This window comes from Gossypium hirsutum, chromosome A08 (assembly GCF_007990345.1).
Source record: "Gossypium hirsutum isolate 1008001.06 chromosome A08, Gossypium_hirsutum_v2.1, whole genome shotgun sequence".
Taxonomy (NCBI): domain Eukaryota; kingdom Viridiplantae; phylum Streptophyta; class Magnoliopsida; order Malvales; family Malvaceae; genus Gossypium; species Gossypium hirsutum.
Window position 1 is genome coordinate 3,708,219 of NC_053431.1, and position 14,894 is coordinate 3,723,112.

Below are 14,894 nucleotides of genomic sequence, written 5' to 3' on the forward strand. Positions count from 1 at the left end.
CCAAAACCGCATGTAGTGAACCGTATGAGCCACCTAATTAGAGCCATGCCGAACCTTTGTCCGTTAATAGTCACCAAAATAAGTACACGGAAGAAATGCCTCTTACCTTTCATTTCTTTTACATTTACATTGTTTACGCAAAGGAATTGAACCGGGTAGCTTAATTTGTTAGATTTTTTATAGTTTTTCTCAGTTCATATTTGTTGTAACTACTGACCAAGGTCGTTTGTCTTTATTTTTATTTTTCATCATGCATCATAGGCATCTTGATTAGGAAGGTGTTGATTAGAGATTGGTTGCCAAAAACAGGTTTCTGATGGAGGAGTCAATTACACAAGTGACCGAGAAAAAGGCCGTGATTCGAGACTGGTATTTGAAAACTCAGAAAGCTAAAGGGGACAGTTTAACGGAATGATGTATCTTCAATCTTCCTGAGTAAGTAACTTCAAATGCTCGTCAGAATAACCTCGAAGATTTAACTCGGATTTGGAAACAATGGGATTTAGACACTAGGGGCATCTTTACAGAAAAATACGGGGATAGAACTCACTTGATCGCTGTCAACGTAGACGAACAACTAATTCAAGCCATGGTTTGATTCTGGGATCCAGCTTACTAATGTTTCACTTTCGATCAGGAAGATATGACTCCGACCATAAAAGAGTATGCTGCTTTACTTCGCATTGACAATGTACAATTCAGCAAGATATATATGAAAGAGTCTAAACTAATGATCTTCAAGAAAAAGTTAGTGAGGTTGACGGGAATGACTGATATGTGGGCTGAAAAACAAATAAAGAAAAAGAATGAAGTTAGTTGTGTTTCGTGGTTTTCTCTGCGAGATTTAGTTCAAAACCATCCAGATATTGTGAAGAGAATGGATCTGTTTGCTTTGGCCATTTATGGATTAATTGTCTTCCCAAAGGTTTTCTAGCATGTAGAAGTTGTGGTAATGGATTTCTTCGAAAAGTTGAGGCAATGGATCAACCTCGTCCCGACTATCTTGGCTGAGACTTTTAGATCTCTAAGCAGTTGTAAGAGAAAATGGGAAGGACATTTTATCGGTTGTGTGCAGTTACTTAATGTTTGGATTCTGAGCCATTTCTGGAAAGTAGAGCGCACACCGTTCCACATGTTTTCAAAAACATTTTCCCCATTGAAAGCTTATCTTGAAAAAGATTGGCCAAAGGATGTCACCGAATAGCATTGGGTTTCAGTTTTTCAGAACCTTCATACCGAAGATATAACATGGAGAGCACCATGGATCCGTTCTTCAGTTCTATTATACAAATGTGGAAGCCAAGATTGGGTGCCTTTACTAGGATTATGGGGAGGAGTTAGATACACTCCGTTAATGGTTCAAAGGCAGTTTACTTCACGACAGTTCATACCCGCTACCGGAGGATTGGCACAATCAGAGTTCACCTTTACGGGTGAAGGCTACATGAAAAGAGACCGAGATACTGCAAAGTCTTGGAAAAAAATTCAACTAATGGAGTTAGCCCTTTATGCTGATACTATCACTCAGGATTATTACTTATGGAGAAAACGACAAGTGAATAGTCAACAAATCTCACAGTCGAGTTACACTTTTCAGAATCTTTTTCTCAGAAGAAATACCATCCGAGCTGGAAGTAGCGAGACATGAATTCGAACGTGAAAAGGCCAACCTGTTACGGGATATTAGTTTTCTTCAAGAAGAAAACTACCAGCTTAAAATCGAGGTTCAAATTGAAGAATCCAAAACCATGAAAGTTAAAAAAAAGCTGAGATCGTGAGAAACGACTTAAAGGACCTTCATTTGGAAAATAAGAAATTAAAAAACACTATAAAAATAGTGGTTTGGGAAAGTCGTCAGCAGAATGGAAGGAAGAAATTAGCAATATCAAAGGTGAGATGGATTTCTGGAGAGGGAAAGCAAAGAAAGAAGAGGAAAAAGCTGCACGTGCTGTGATAGAGTTAAAAAAGAAGAATCTTGAATATGAATCTGTGTCTGCAGAACTAACAACTAGTCAGTCTAAACATCAAGATCTAAGAGGAAAAGTACGAGATTTAGAAAATACACTGCAAGCTCAACAGCAACAGTTGGATAATCTCCTAAAAGCCCTGGAAGAAAAAAATAGTCAGTACGATAGAGATACTCACACCTACGAAAGAACTCTCTAAGAAAAAAAATGCAACTCGGCTTTTTGATCAATGAAATTCACAAGGCGGCTATGCAAGTTGTGCAGTTATCAGATGAAGCCAAAGCTCTCAGTTGCCAATTCCCTCCGAGACAAAGATCAAGCATATCAGAATTCTTAGAACGAGTGAAGAAACAAGGCAATGTGGCTAGGAAATTTGTGTAACTGTTGAATCAAAGATAGCGAAACGTTTTGTAATAGACTCTTTTGATTAATGAAATGTCTAAGTAGGGGCCATCTTGAAATCAACACCAAATTCTTGCACATTCATTCATGACTAAAATTCATTTGTCATTCATCCATTCATCCGTTCATTGCATGTACATATCACCATAATCATTCACTGAGGTTAAAACCGTATAATCTGCAGTTGTGACACTACAAGTCTAAAATCACTCCATTCTTATAGGACGCACCGAAAAGTTAGAATTATAGAAGCCGAGTTTAATGAAAGAATTGAAAGGATGGAAATGACCCAAAGAGAATTGCAAGAGCAGTTGACCAAGTCACAACAGGAAGCAAGAGATCTGATGGTAAGATCTCGAGAGGAATCGCTCGAGCAAATAGATCAGATGACCAAAATGATGGAGATGATGACAGCTTTGGTCAAAGGAAAGGGACCTATGCAGAGTCCTGACACTATGGAGCCTCAGTCGAGAGCTAATCATGATCAGGATCCGCTTTATCCCCCAGGATTCACTCCATCTCACGCCCACGCAACGCAAAGAGAATATCCTCAAGGAAAACCTACAAGCCTCGAGCAACGACTTGTACTACTTGCTCATCTAGGGCAAGGTATATTCGTATCAAACCAGGAGCCGATCTTGCTGATCCTAATGTTCCAGATTTGGATAATCCGGTAGAAATAGCCAGGTTGAAAATGGATGATCATGATGCCCAAGATAAGTATAGAAGTTTGGAAGAAAGGCTCAAGGTGATAGAAGGTACTGAAATCTTCTCTGCACTAAGTGCTAAAGAGCTTAGTTTGGTGCCTGATCTGGTTCTGCCTACAAAATTTAAAGTGCTAGATTTTGAAAAATATGATGGAGCAAAATGTCCAAAGGCGCATCTTATCATGTTTTGCCGGAAGATGACTGGTTACGTGAATGAAGATAAATTGCTAATATACTGTTTCCAAGACAACTTGGTCGGATCGGCCCTTCGATGGTATAATCAACTTAGTAGAAAGAGGATCCGATCATGGAAAGACTTGGCGTTAGCATTTTTTGAACAATACAAGCATGTATCTGACATGGTGCCTGATCGGCTAACTCTGCAGATGATGGAAAAAAAGCCGACGGAGACTTTTAGGCAATACGTGCGAAGGTGGAGGGATATATCAGCTCAAGTAGAACCCCAATTGACTAAAACTCAAATAACGGTCCTCTTCATCAACACTTTAAAAGTGCCATTTTATGATAAGTTGGTAGGAAGTGCCATGAAAGACTTCGCAGATATTGTAATATCCGGAGAACTTACAGAAAATGCCATCAAAAGTGGAAGGATAGAAGATTCCGAGAGCTCGAAAAGGCCAGCACCTATAAAGAAAAAAGAGGCAGAAGCCCATATAGTGGGAACTGAGAGCCACCATACTTCTAATTCTTACCCAGTCCAGCCACGACCTCGATATCGCCCACCTCCAAACTTTTATTATCCTCCCCAAAGCCCTTACTATCAAGTACCTCCTCCTTACCCCGTCTACGCCACAGATAACCAAAGACCATTTGCCATGTTCCCACCAAATACCATGCCTGCTCAAAGCTAACCCAAAAATGAACAAAGACCAATAAGATCCAATCCTGAAAAACCCCAGTTTACCCCAATTTCCGTGCCATAAGGGGAGCTTACCCAAAACTGTTGGAAAAACAATTAACATCCCCACATTATATGGCACCCCTGAAGCCTTCATACCCAAAATGGTACGATCCTAATACTAGTTGCATGTACCACGTTGGAAACCAATGGCATTCTACAGAAAATTGTTTGGCCTTTAAAAGGAGGGTTCAAGGTCTTATTGATGCAGACATTCTACGATTTGATGGTGCTGGCAATACAGCTGGAAATCCACTCTCTAACCATACTGAAGGGAACGTGAGCACGGTGACAAAAGAAGATAGGTGGCGTGCCAAAAGTTTTGTTTCTGAAATAAAGACACCGCTTCGAAAGATTTGAGAGGTAATGGTTGAAAAGGGGCTGTTCTGTCATCCCAATAGAATTTTCAAAGAAGGAAATACAAAAAGTCAATGTTCTTGTGATTTTCATGGGATCGAGGGGCATGACATCCAGTATTGTGAAGGATTTAGAAAACTACTTCAAGACATGATGGACAACAAGGAAGTCGAGATCTTTAACAAAATGAAAGAGGCCGATGAAGGAGAAGTATGCACTTCTGATAATCAATCATCAGGTTTCCTTTATAGTGCTGATCGACCATTGGTGATTTATTACGATGCAAAAAAGGAGTAAGTGAAACCAAAGATGATAATTGAAGTACTATCTCCTTTCCCTTACAAAGACAACAAGGCGGTACCATGGAAATATGATGTCAACATTATCATACCTAAAGGTGAAAAATCCAAAGTCACGACAGAAAATGTTGGCGAAATAGGACACTTCACCCACAGCGAAAGGTGTTATTCTAAAACGGTCGAACCAATGAAGAAGCCTAATGACTTGAAGCAGAAAAGAAAGGCACCGATGCATGAGGCCGAGGTTGAACTTGAGACTCCGTCTGAACAAGAAGTTAAAAGGCCTGTGAATAAAGAGGAAGCACATGAATTCTTGAAGTTCATTAAGCATAGTGAATATAACGTCGTGGAACAGTTAAGAAAACAACCGACACGAAACTCGGTATTATCCCTACTGTTGAATCTAGAACCACATCGAAATGCTTTGCTGAAAATGTTAAATCAAGCTTATGTAGCAAGCAATATATCTGTCGAAAAACTTGATAGGTGGGTGAATAACCTAAACGCGAATAATTTTATTTCTTTCAGTGATGATGAAATACCGCCAAATGGTAGGGGATCCGTAAAAGCATTGCATATCACAACCCGTTGCAAGGGTTACATAATACCAAATGTGCTCATTGAAAATGGGTCAGCACTCAATGTCATGCCTTTGGCCACACTTTCTAAAATTCCAATTGATATATATTATCTGAGGCCTTGTCACTCTACAGTAAAAGCATTCGAAGGGACAAGACGAGAAGTCATGGGAAAAATCAAAATTCCTCTAAAAGTGGTCCCCTATATATATGACATCGAGTTTCAGGTCATGGACATCACGCCTTCGTATAATTGCCTTTTAGGAAGGCCTTGGATCCACTCTGCTGAGGCAGTTCCTTCATCCCTCCATCAAAAAGTGAATTTTATCATGGATGGTCTTTTGGTCATTGTCGTGGGTGAGGAAGACATTGTCGCATCTATCTCTGCTGATACATCATACCTCGAAGTAAGCAAGGATGCAGTAGAATGTTCCTTCTGTTCTTTCAAATTCATCAATGCTACGTTCATTGATGAAGGAAATAAAATTATCATGCCTAAGCTGTTAAGGAATACCAAGATGGGAATTGAGCTGACTGTGGGAAAGGGAGCCCCAGCAAGGAAAGGTTTGGTAAGATATCAGCAATGTATAGTTAGAGCTCTAAAACCAGTGCCCCATAAAGCTCGATATAGTTTAGGGTTCAAACCAGATATGCGACAAAAAAGAAAACAGTTGTCGAAAGATCGAGAAAGGAGGATTACAAGAGCCTTAGGCCGAGAATTAGAATGAGAGCTCATAACGTACCCTCCTTTGTCAAAAATATTTACATCTGTAGGAATGATATACCCCGGGCAAGATAATCCACGAAGCACGCTGCTATTAATTGAAAGGGGTCTTCAAGATGTCAGTATAAATATTATTGACAAAGAAGATGATGCAATTAAAGATGTTTCAATGATACGCCATTGTCTTCCTGGATTCGTTTTGAATAATTAGACTGCTGTGGACCTTCTTGTAGTTTCTAAGTCTTTTCCAGAGTAATACTCAATGTTAACACTCTTCTTTTTGTGTGTCCCTAAGTAATAGTGGGATTCTTTTGCAAGAGCTTATGCTTACTCTTTATCATTTAAATGAACATTAATGGAGATGTATTTTGTCATGGTCATTTCATTCTCATTAAATTCATAATTTTTCCCTCTTCTCACAGCCTGTCATTGCATATATCTCACATCATGCCATAATATTATGCTTGTTGGTCCTATTACTTTGATGCTCATTTATAGTTTTCTTCTCCATTCAACTTTCAGGTGCTCAGATATCAACGATATGAACAAACCCGTTACAAATCTTGAAATCGATTTCGAGAAAGCTATTTGTTTAGAAGAGTTCGAAGTTGAGGAAAATGTTAAAGACTATGTCTCATCTCCCGACTTACTAAGAATGGTAGAACAAGAAGAAAAACAGATTTTACATCATCAAGAATCTGTTGAGATAGTAAACTTGAGAAATGAAGAAAAGAGGCAAGAAGTGAAGATTGAGACCTTCATTTCAGATGACACCAAACATGATTTGATCGCTTTGATTCATGAGTACAAAGATGTATTTGCATGGTCGTATCAGGACATGCCAGGATTGGATGAGGATGTAGTGGTCTATAGACTCCCACTGAAACCAGAATGCAAACCTATTCAACAAAAGCTAAGACGAATGAGACTTAAAATACTGTTAAAGATAAAAGAAGAAGTCAAGAAACAATTCGATGCTGGTTTCCTACAAATCTCCAAGTACCCACAATGGGTAGCTAACATAGTACCAGTACCGAAGAAAGACAACTAGGTGCGAATGTGTGTAGATTATTGTGATCTGAATCGAGCAAGTCCTAAAGATAATTTTTCCTTGCCACACATCGATACATTGGTGGATAACACAGCCAAACATTTATTGTTTTCGTTCATGGATGGATTCTCGGGTTATAATCAGATAAAGATAGCTCCTGAGGATATAGAGAAAACTACTTCCGTAACGATGTAGGGAACATTCTGTTATAAAGTAATGCTGTTCGGATTACAGAATGCTAGGGAAACAAATCAGAGGGCCATGGTGATGTTTTTTCATGACATGATGCACAAAGAAATAAAAGTCTACGTCGATGATATGATCGCCAAATCCAAGGGGGAAAGAGAGCATATTGGGAACCTCAGGAAGTTGTTCCAAAGACTGAGAAAGTTCCAGCTGAAGCTTAATTCAGACAAGTGTACGTTTGGGGCTACCTCGGGAAAATTGCTAGGCTTCATCGTCAGCGAGAGAGGCATCGAAGTTGATCCAGAGAAGATAAAAGCCATACAAGAACTACCACCTCCGCGTAGGCAAAAAGAAGTCAGAGGATTTTTAGGAAGGTTGAACTACATCGCTCGATTCATTGCTCAACTTACCAACCAGTGTGACCCAATTTTTCGACTCCTTCGAAAGCATAATCCAGGAGAATGGAACGAGGAGTGCCAAATGGCTTTTGACAAGATAAAACAGTACTTATCTAGTCCCCCGGTGTTAGTACCGCCAACTCCGGGAAGACCGTTAATATTATATCTAACTGTATTCGAAAATTCAATGGGTTGCATAGTAGGGCAACATGATGAGTCGGGGAAAAGAGAGAAGGCGATTTACTATCTCAGCAAAAGGTTCATAGAATATGAGGCAAAGTATTCGTCAATTGAAAAATTCTGTTGCGCTTTGGTTTGGGTAGTTCGAAGGCTCAGACAATATATGTTGTATCATACGACATGGTTAATTTCAAAATTGGACCCAATAAAGTACATGATAGAATCACCTGCACTTTCAGAAAGAATGGCAAGATGGCAAATCCTACTGTCAGAGTACGACATCGTCTATGTGAGCCAAAAGTGGATAAAAGAGAGTGCAATAGCTGACTTCTTAGTAACTCGAACAGCGGAGGAATATGAGCCATTGAGATTTGATTTCCCTGATGAAGACTTGATGTGCATTACGGGAAAAGAATGTGAGTCATCCGAAGAGAAGTCATGGAAGATGAGCTTCGATGGTGCATCGAATACATTGGGGCATGGGGCTGAAGCAGTCTTAGTATCACCAGAAGGGAATCATTACCCGTTCACTGCTAGGCTGAATTTCTTCTGTACCAATAACATAGCAGAATATGAGGCCTGTATCATGGGACTTCGTGCAGCTATTGAACGAAACGTCGAAATCCTAGAGGTGTACGGGGACTCAGCGTTGGTGATATACCAAATTCGTGGAGATTGGGAAGTGAGAGATTCGAAATTAGTTAAATACAACGATCTAGTGGCAGGACTGATTAAAGAATTGAAAGAAATAACTTTCAATTACTTCCCACGAGAAGAAAACCAATTGGCTAGTGCCCTGGCCACTTTGGCTTCAATGTTCAAAGTGAACTGAGAAACAGAAATAGTGCCTCTTCAAATGAGTATATATGAAGTCCCTGCACATTGTTTCAGTATTTAAAAAGAGCCAGATGAACGGCCATGGTTCCATGATATCTTAAAATATGTCAAGAATCAAAAGTATCCCGAACAAGCAAATGAGAACGATAAAAGAACAATCAGAAGAATGGCAGTAAGATTTGTTTTTGATGGGGACATTCTGTACAAAAGAGGAAAAGATGAAGTGCTCTTGAGATGCGTGGATACTGTTGAAGCCAGAAAAATACTTGAAGATGTTCATGAAGGAATTTGTAAGACACATGCCAATGGTTTCACTATGGCCAGGAAGATTATGAGACTCGATTACTACTGGCTGACGATAGAAGGTGACTTAATTAGTTTTACACGAAAATGCCACAAATGTCAAATTTATGGTGATAAAATTCATGTAGCCCATTCGCCTCTTCATGTCATGACTTCTCCGTGGCCTTTTTCTATGTGGGGCATGGATGTTATAGGGCCAATTTCCCCAAAAGCTTCTAATGGACACCGATTCATTTTTGTAGTGATAGATTACTTCACGAAATGGATAGAAGCCGCTTCATTCGCTAATGTGACGAAGACTGCAGTTTGCAGGTTCTTAAAAAAGAAAATCATTTGTCGATATGGTTTGCCTAAAAGAATCATTTCAGATAATGCCTTGAATTTGAACAATAAGATGATGAAGGAAGTGTGTGAACAATTTCAAATAAGGCATCATAACTCCTCACCCTATCGCCTGAAAATGAATGGAGCAGTTGAAGCTGCCAACAAGAATATTAAGAAGATTATTGGGAAAATGACTGAAACATATAAAGACTGGTACGAGAAGCTACCGTTCGCTTTGCATGCATATCGCACATCTGTGTGGACATCTATAGAAGCAACTCATTTCTCTCTGGTCTATGGAATGGAAGCTGTTCTATCCATCGAAGTTGAGATCCCCTCTCTACGAGTCTTAATGGAGTCGAAACTAGAGGAAGCAGAGTGGGTTCGAGCTCGATATGACCAGTTAAACCTTATCGAACAAAAACGTTTGAAGGCAATCTGTCATGGACAGATGTACCAGAAGAGAATGATCGTGGCCCACGACAAGAAAGTACGGCCAAGAGAATTCCACGAAGGAGAACTCGTGCTGAGAAAGATTCTCCCAATACAAAAAGACTTCCGAGGAAAATAGACACCAAATTGGGAAGGACCATATGTCGTAAAGAAGGCTTTTTCAGGTGGAGCTTTGATTCTCACTGAAATGGATAGGAAGGAGTTACCTAATCCAGTGAACTCAGATGCTGTGAAAAATATTATGCCTAAAAAAAAGAATCAAGATGAAAACCAGAAAAGGGTGTCTTGATTAAAAAAAAAAAGGAATCAAGATGAAAACCCGAAAAGGGCGTCTTGATAAACAAAAAAGGAATCAAGATGAAAACCTGAAAAAGACGTCTTGATAAACAAAAGGGTTAGGATGAAAACCCGAAAAGGGCGTCCCAGTGAAGTGGATTTGATTTTGAACAGTAAGTTCAACGGTGAGACTACAATATTTGAAGCATTTTCAGAAGCTTGAAATCTTCTACACAAGAAGCTATACTTGAAAAGATTCTTGATTTAGGAACGTGGAAGAGTTTATGCGTTGAATATCTAGAGCATTTATAGCCACTAAATACGATCCCCTTTCTCTTTATAACGCTTTTAACTTTTCTTAGTCAACTTTCTTTGTATGTTACTTCTGAAATAAATAAATGTGAGGTATCCCTTTCGTACCTACTTGACCATTTTCATACATCTCATTGTGTGGTTTAAATAATAAATAGTAGAATGACATACTCTAAACAAAAGAAAGGTTGAGCATTACCCGGATGAGAATTCGATAAGTATGAGGCCTCAAAGCAAGGACAAAGTTCAACAGGGGGCAAAAGAGTGGTATCTGAGAAATATAGATTACTCGTAAAGCTGGAGAGCAGGTACAAAGCCTGAAGAGGAAGTCAAAAATCGAAGCAATGAATGCAAATCATCACAAGAATCATGAAAACAAGAGCTATATGACAAACAAGTCCAAGGCACATAGCATAATCATGTAGGCATGCAGGCATTTAAGACAGGCATGTGCATATCATGATAACATCAAGCATGACATATGCAGATACTCTAGCAGAGCGAGAGGTTTTGATGATATTTATACTGGATCAAGGAAAAAGACACCTGAAGTCCACCAGATGATAGTTTTGATATCCTGATATTTTTATTTATGTTTTTCAAAAATCAACTCATGTTGCGAGAGGTGAGTTGAGCCCCGGGTCACACGTCGAGATATTTTCAATTTCTTTTTTTTCAAAAATCAACTCATATTGCGAGAGGTGAGTTGAGCCTCAAATCACGCACTGAGGTATTTTCAATTTATGTTTCAAAAAAAATCAACTCATATTGCGAGAGGTGAGTTAAGCCTCGGGTCACACGCTGAGGTATTTTTAGTCTCTGTTTTTTCAAAAAAATCAACTCATATAGCGAGAAGTGAGTTGAGCCTCGGGTCACACGCTGAGGTATTTTTAGTTTTTATTTTTCAAATCAATCAATTCATATTGCGAGAGGTGAGTTGAGCCTCAGGTCACACACTGAGGTATTTTTAATTTTTTAATTTTTTTAAAAATTAACTCATAATCCGAAAGATGAGTTGAACGTCAGTTTGTATGCCGAGCCATTTTCGATGTTTGTTTTTCAATAAAGAATAGAGATTAGAGCTAATCGAATATACAGATTTTGCCTCCCTGAAGTTGTAGTGGAGCAGGTTGAAATTACAAGTCTTATCTCCATGAAGTTGTAGCAGAACCCTGAAGTTGTAGTAGAACCCTGAAGTTGTAGTGGAGCGGACCGAAGATATTAGACCTTATCTCCCTGAAGTTGCAGTGGAGCAGTGAAGCAGATCGAAGCTACAAATCTCCCTAAAATGGCACTGGAGAGGCTTGAAGCCACAAACCCTATTTCCTTGAAGTTGCAGTGGAGCGATAAGGGCGGAATAAAGCGACGAGATGCAGGGGACTGAATGAAGCTACCTGAAGAAGAGAAGTAAAACAAGTCAAGACTCAATGAGACGGGCAAAATTGGTCTTTCTTAAGTCTTTGCTCTGTTTTTGTTACACGACAACGAGCAAAGAGGGGTAGCTGTTACAAGCCCAATTTGCTTGGCCCAAAACCCAACTATCCCTTAAACCCAGAACCCAATAAAACCCAACCAAACTAAACAAACCACAGCCCAAAATTTAAAACCCAATGGCAAACCCAATACATAACACTGGCCCAAAACCTTAACAAAAAACCCTAGCCTCTCCTCACCCTAGGCGTCGCCCTAGCCATCTTCTGACACCACCCACCGCTACCTACTCCACCGCCTAGGTCCCTATCACCACTTGCACCTAGAAAAAGAAGGAAAAGACAGTAAATATAAAAAAAGAAAAAGAGAAAGCATGTAAATGGCTATAAAAATCCAAATCTAAAACCATGGCAAGGGATTTTTTTCGGCAATTTGATGAACAAAAAAAACACTCGACTTTTCTTAAAATGAGAGAAAAAACAGTGACTTTAGCAACGACAAAGTCACGAGAATAACCACAAATCAAAGAACCTAAAGACCAAAAGTCGAAATCAAAGGCCTAAGGTGAATTTTCTATTTTCGTTTTTTGTTTTATTTTCGAATCTACTCCTTTGATATTTATATATGCATAAATACATAATATAAAGAAGAGAAAAACAAACACCTCACAATGCAAAAAAAAGGAAATTTTTTATCTCTGACCACCGTACACGGTGATCGCCGGAGGCGGAGACGCGGCAGAGGACGGTGGCGGGTCTCCAGAGTTGCTGACCGGGCCATGTGAACCTGTAGAGAAAAATAAGAAGAGAAATGAAGTTTTGTAAAAAACAAAGGAAAGAATGAAAATTAAAAAAAAATTGTTTTAAATAACCTATCAAAACGACGTCGTTTTGGCCTGGGCTAACCTGACCCGATCCGACTTGCTTCACTAAGGATCCGCGTGTTTTTTTACGGAAGGGTTATTTGCGCGTTTAGCCATTCTGCTTTTTTTTTATGTTATGCAATCAAGTTTCTATTTATTTTAATTTGGCCTCGAAATTTGTTATGCTTTGCAATTTGGTCCCCCGTGCTGCGCTGCGTTTTGAGGGGAAGGAATAATTTCTGTTTCGGTCCTTCCAGATTACGCGCGTGTTGCATTTTGATCATTTTCCCTTTATTTCTTTTAAATTGGCCCCAAAACTCTGTTTTTAGTTCAATTTTAATCCTTTCTTGTTCATTTTCGTTTTCTTTATTTAATATTATTAAAATTATTTCTAATATTATTAATTTAATCACTATTATTATTATATATTATTGTATATTTTTATTACATATGTATATGTATTTATACATAAGTATTATTTTTTAATTACTTTATTTTAGTATTTTGATTATATATATTAGCTTTTTGTATTTCAATCTAATCACTATTATTATTATATATTAGTGTATATTTTTTATTATATATGTATGTGTATATATATTTATACATGACCCAAGATCCATTTACAAATTAAAGCCCAAATTAATATTACAACCGAAGACCCAATAACTAAACCTAAACTTGACCCGAAATACAAGCCCAATAGGCCCATTGCTTTTAGAACAGACAAAACCCTAAGGTTCTCTTTCTCTCGCGCCGCAGCCAAGCCTTGGCCCTGGCCTCCGTACCCCCCAGCGCCGTACGCTCCGTACCGTTCAGCAGCCACGCCCGCGCTAGCACACGGCACCCGTACACGCGCCACGCACTCCGTACCTGCGAAAGAATACAAAACCACACAACAACAAATAGGAAAAAGAGAATTTGTATTCGTATTTTCATTTTTATTTTGGATCTTTCTGATTCTGTTTTGGCTATAAAGCCAGAGTCTTTGTCCATTGTAATTTTTTACGCAACAAAAACGCAATACGCACACTACATAGATTCAATACAAAGAACCAGCAAAATCAAAAGGTGATTTGAATCTTCTTGGTCTTTAATATTTCTTTTCTTTTGCATATATCCTATTTTCTTTAGAGCTTTTTTTTAAAAAAAAAAGGGAAGAAGGTGAAGCGAGAAACTTACCTTCGCGGACGCATCGATGAGATCCTCGTCCTTTCTGTCGAAGTCGGGGTTAGAGATGCGAGTGGAAAGGGCTTTAAAACGTTGATTATGATGGAAATAAGGGAGGCTTCAGCGTCATTCACCAATGTTAATAGTGAACTGACGATCGAATGACCATGGGGGATGTAAGTTGCTGCGCCGAAACCCTAACAATTGGGTATTCGGTCTGCAGCTTAAAAAATGGCAAAATGCCATCCATTCTCTTTGAATTTTAAGCATGCAGCGAAACGGTGCCATTTCAGGGGAGGGGAGGGTCCGCGTGTCAACCCGCTCCAGGACCCGAACCCGTGCCTTTGTGCTGCAAATGGGATATTTGCACGCCAGGTCCTCCCATTGTGCACGCGGATATGATTGAGCCTTATTTCCTTTACATTTTCTTTTGAATTTAGACCTTTAATTCGCGCGCGTGTTCATTGAGTCTGTGATTCTGCACAGCGTTTTAAGATCTGGAATAATTCTGGTTTTAATCCTCATATGTTTGTATACATTATGCACTGGCCCTTACTTGTATTTACAAATTACCCTTTCATTTTAATGTGATTTCAATTAGCCCCATTTCTTTATGCGATTTTAATTAGGTTTTTCTAGATTCACTTCATGTTTTAATTCATTTCAATTGTGTTTATTTACTTATATATCGTCTTATTTGTATCATTTACTTATTGTAATTTAGGTAACTAGACTTTCATATTTTGTATACTACTTCATTTAAATATTTTTTACATACACTATTATACATGTATATTTACACTTTGCATTAAAATTGATTTTATTTCATATATATCTATTATCAACCTTATATTGTTTTTATGTATATAATTTCTTTTAAATTCATTCTTGTATTGTCTCATATAATCCTATGTAATATTTTTCTTTTAGCTATTATCGTTATATGTACATACATTTGTGAACATCCGTATTTAACCTATACATTACTAAACCCACGTATTTTATAACAAAGTTATTTCTACTTCATGCATATCATTAATATTATATTATATACATATAATTTCCTTTAAACATATTCTTATATTATATTACATAATTCTTATAATATATCTTTTAAATCATCGTTATGCAAGTATATATGTTTATCGATACCTACCT

General features: G+C 38.4%; 1 long non-coding RNA gene across 1 annotated transcript; it reads right to left on the reverse strand.

Annotated features, from left to right (window-relative positions):
- Window positions 1-13,174: 13,174 nt before the first annotated feature.
- On the reverse strand, window positions 13,175-14,475 carry LOC107926134 (uncharacterized). The gene is made up of 2 exons (XR_001692157.2): window positions 13,749-14,475; window positions 13,175-13,439 (listed from the first exon to the last, which is right to left on the reverse strand). It is a non-coding gene; the product is annotated as an uncharacterized lncRNA (long non-coding RNA).
- Between the last annotated feature and the right edge of the window lie 419 nt (window positions 14,476-14,894).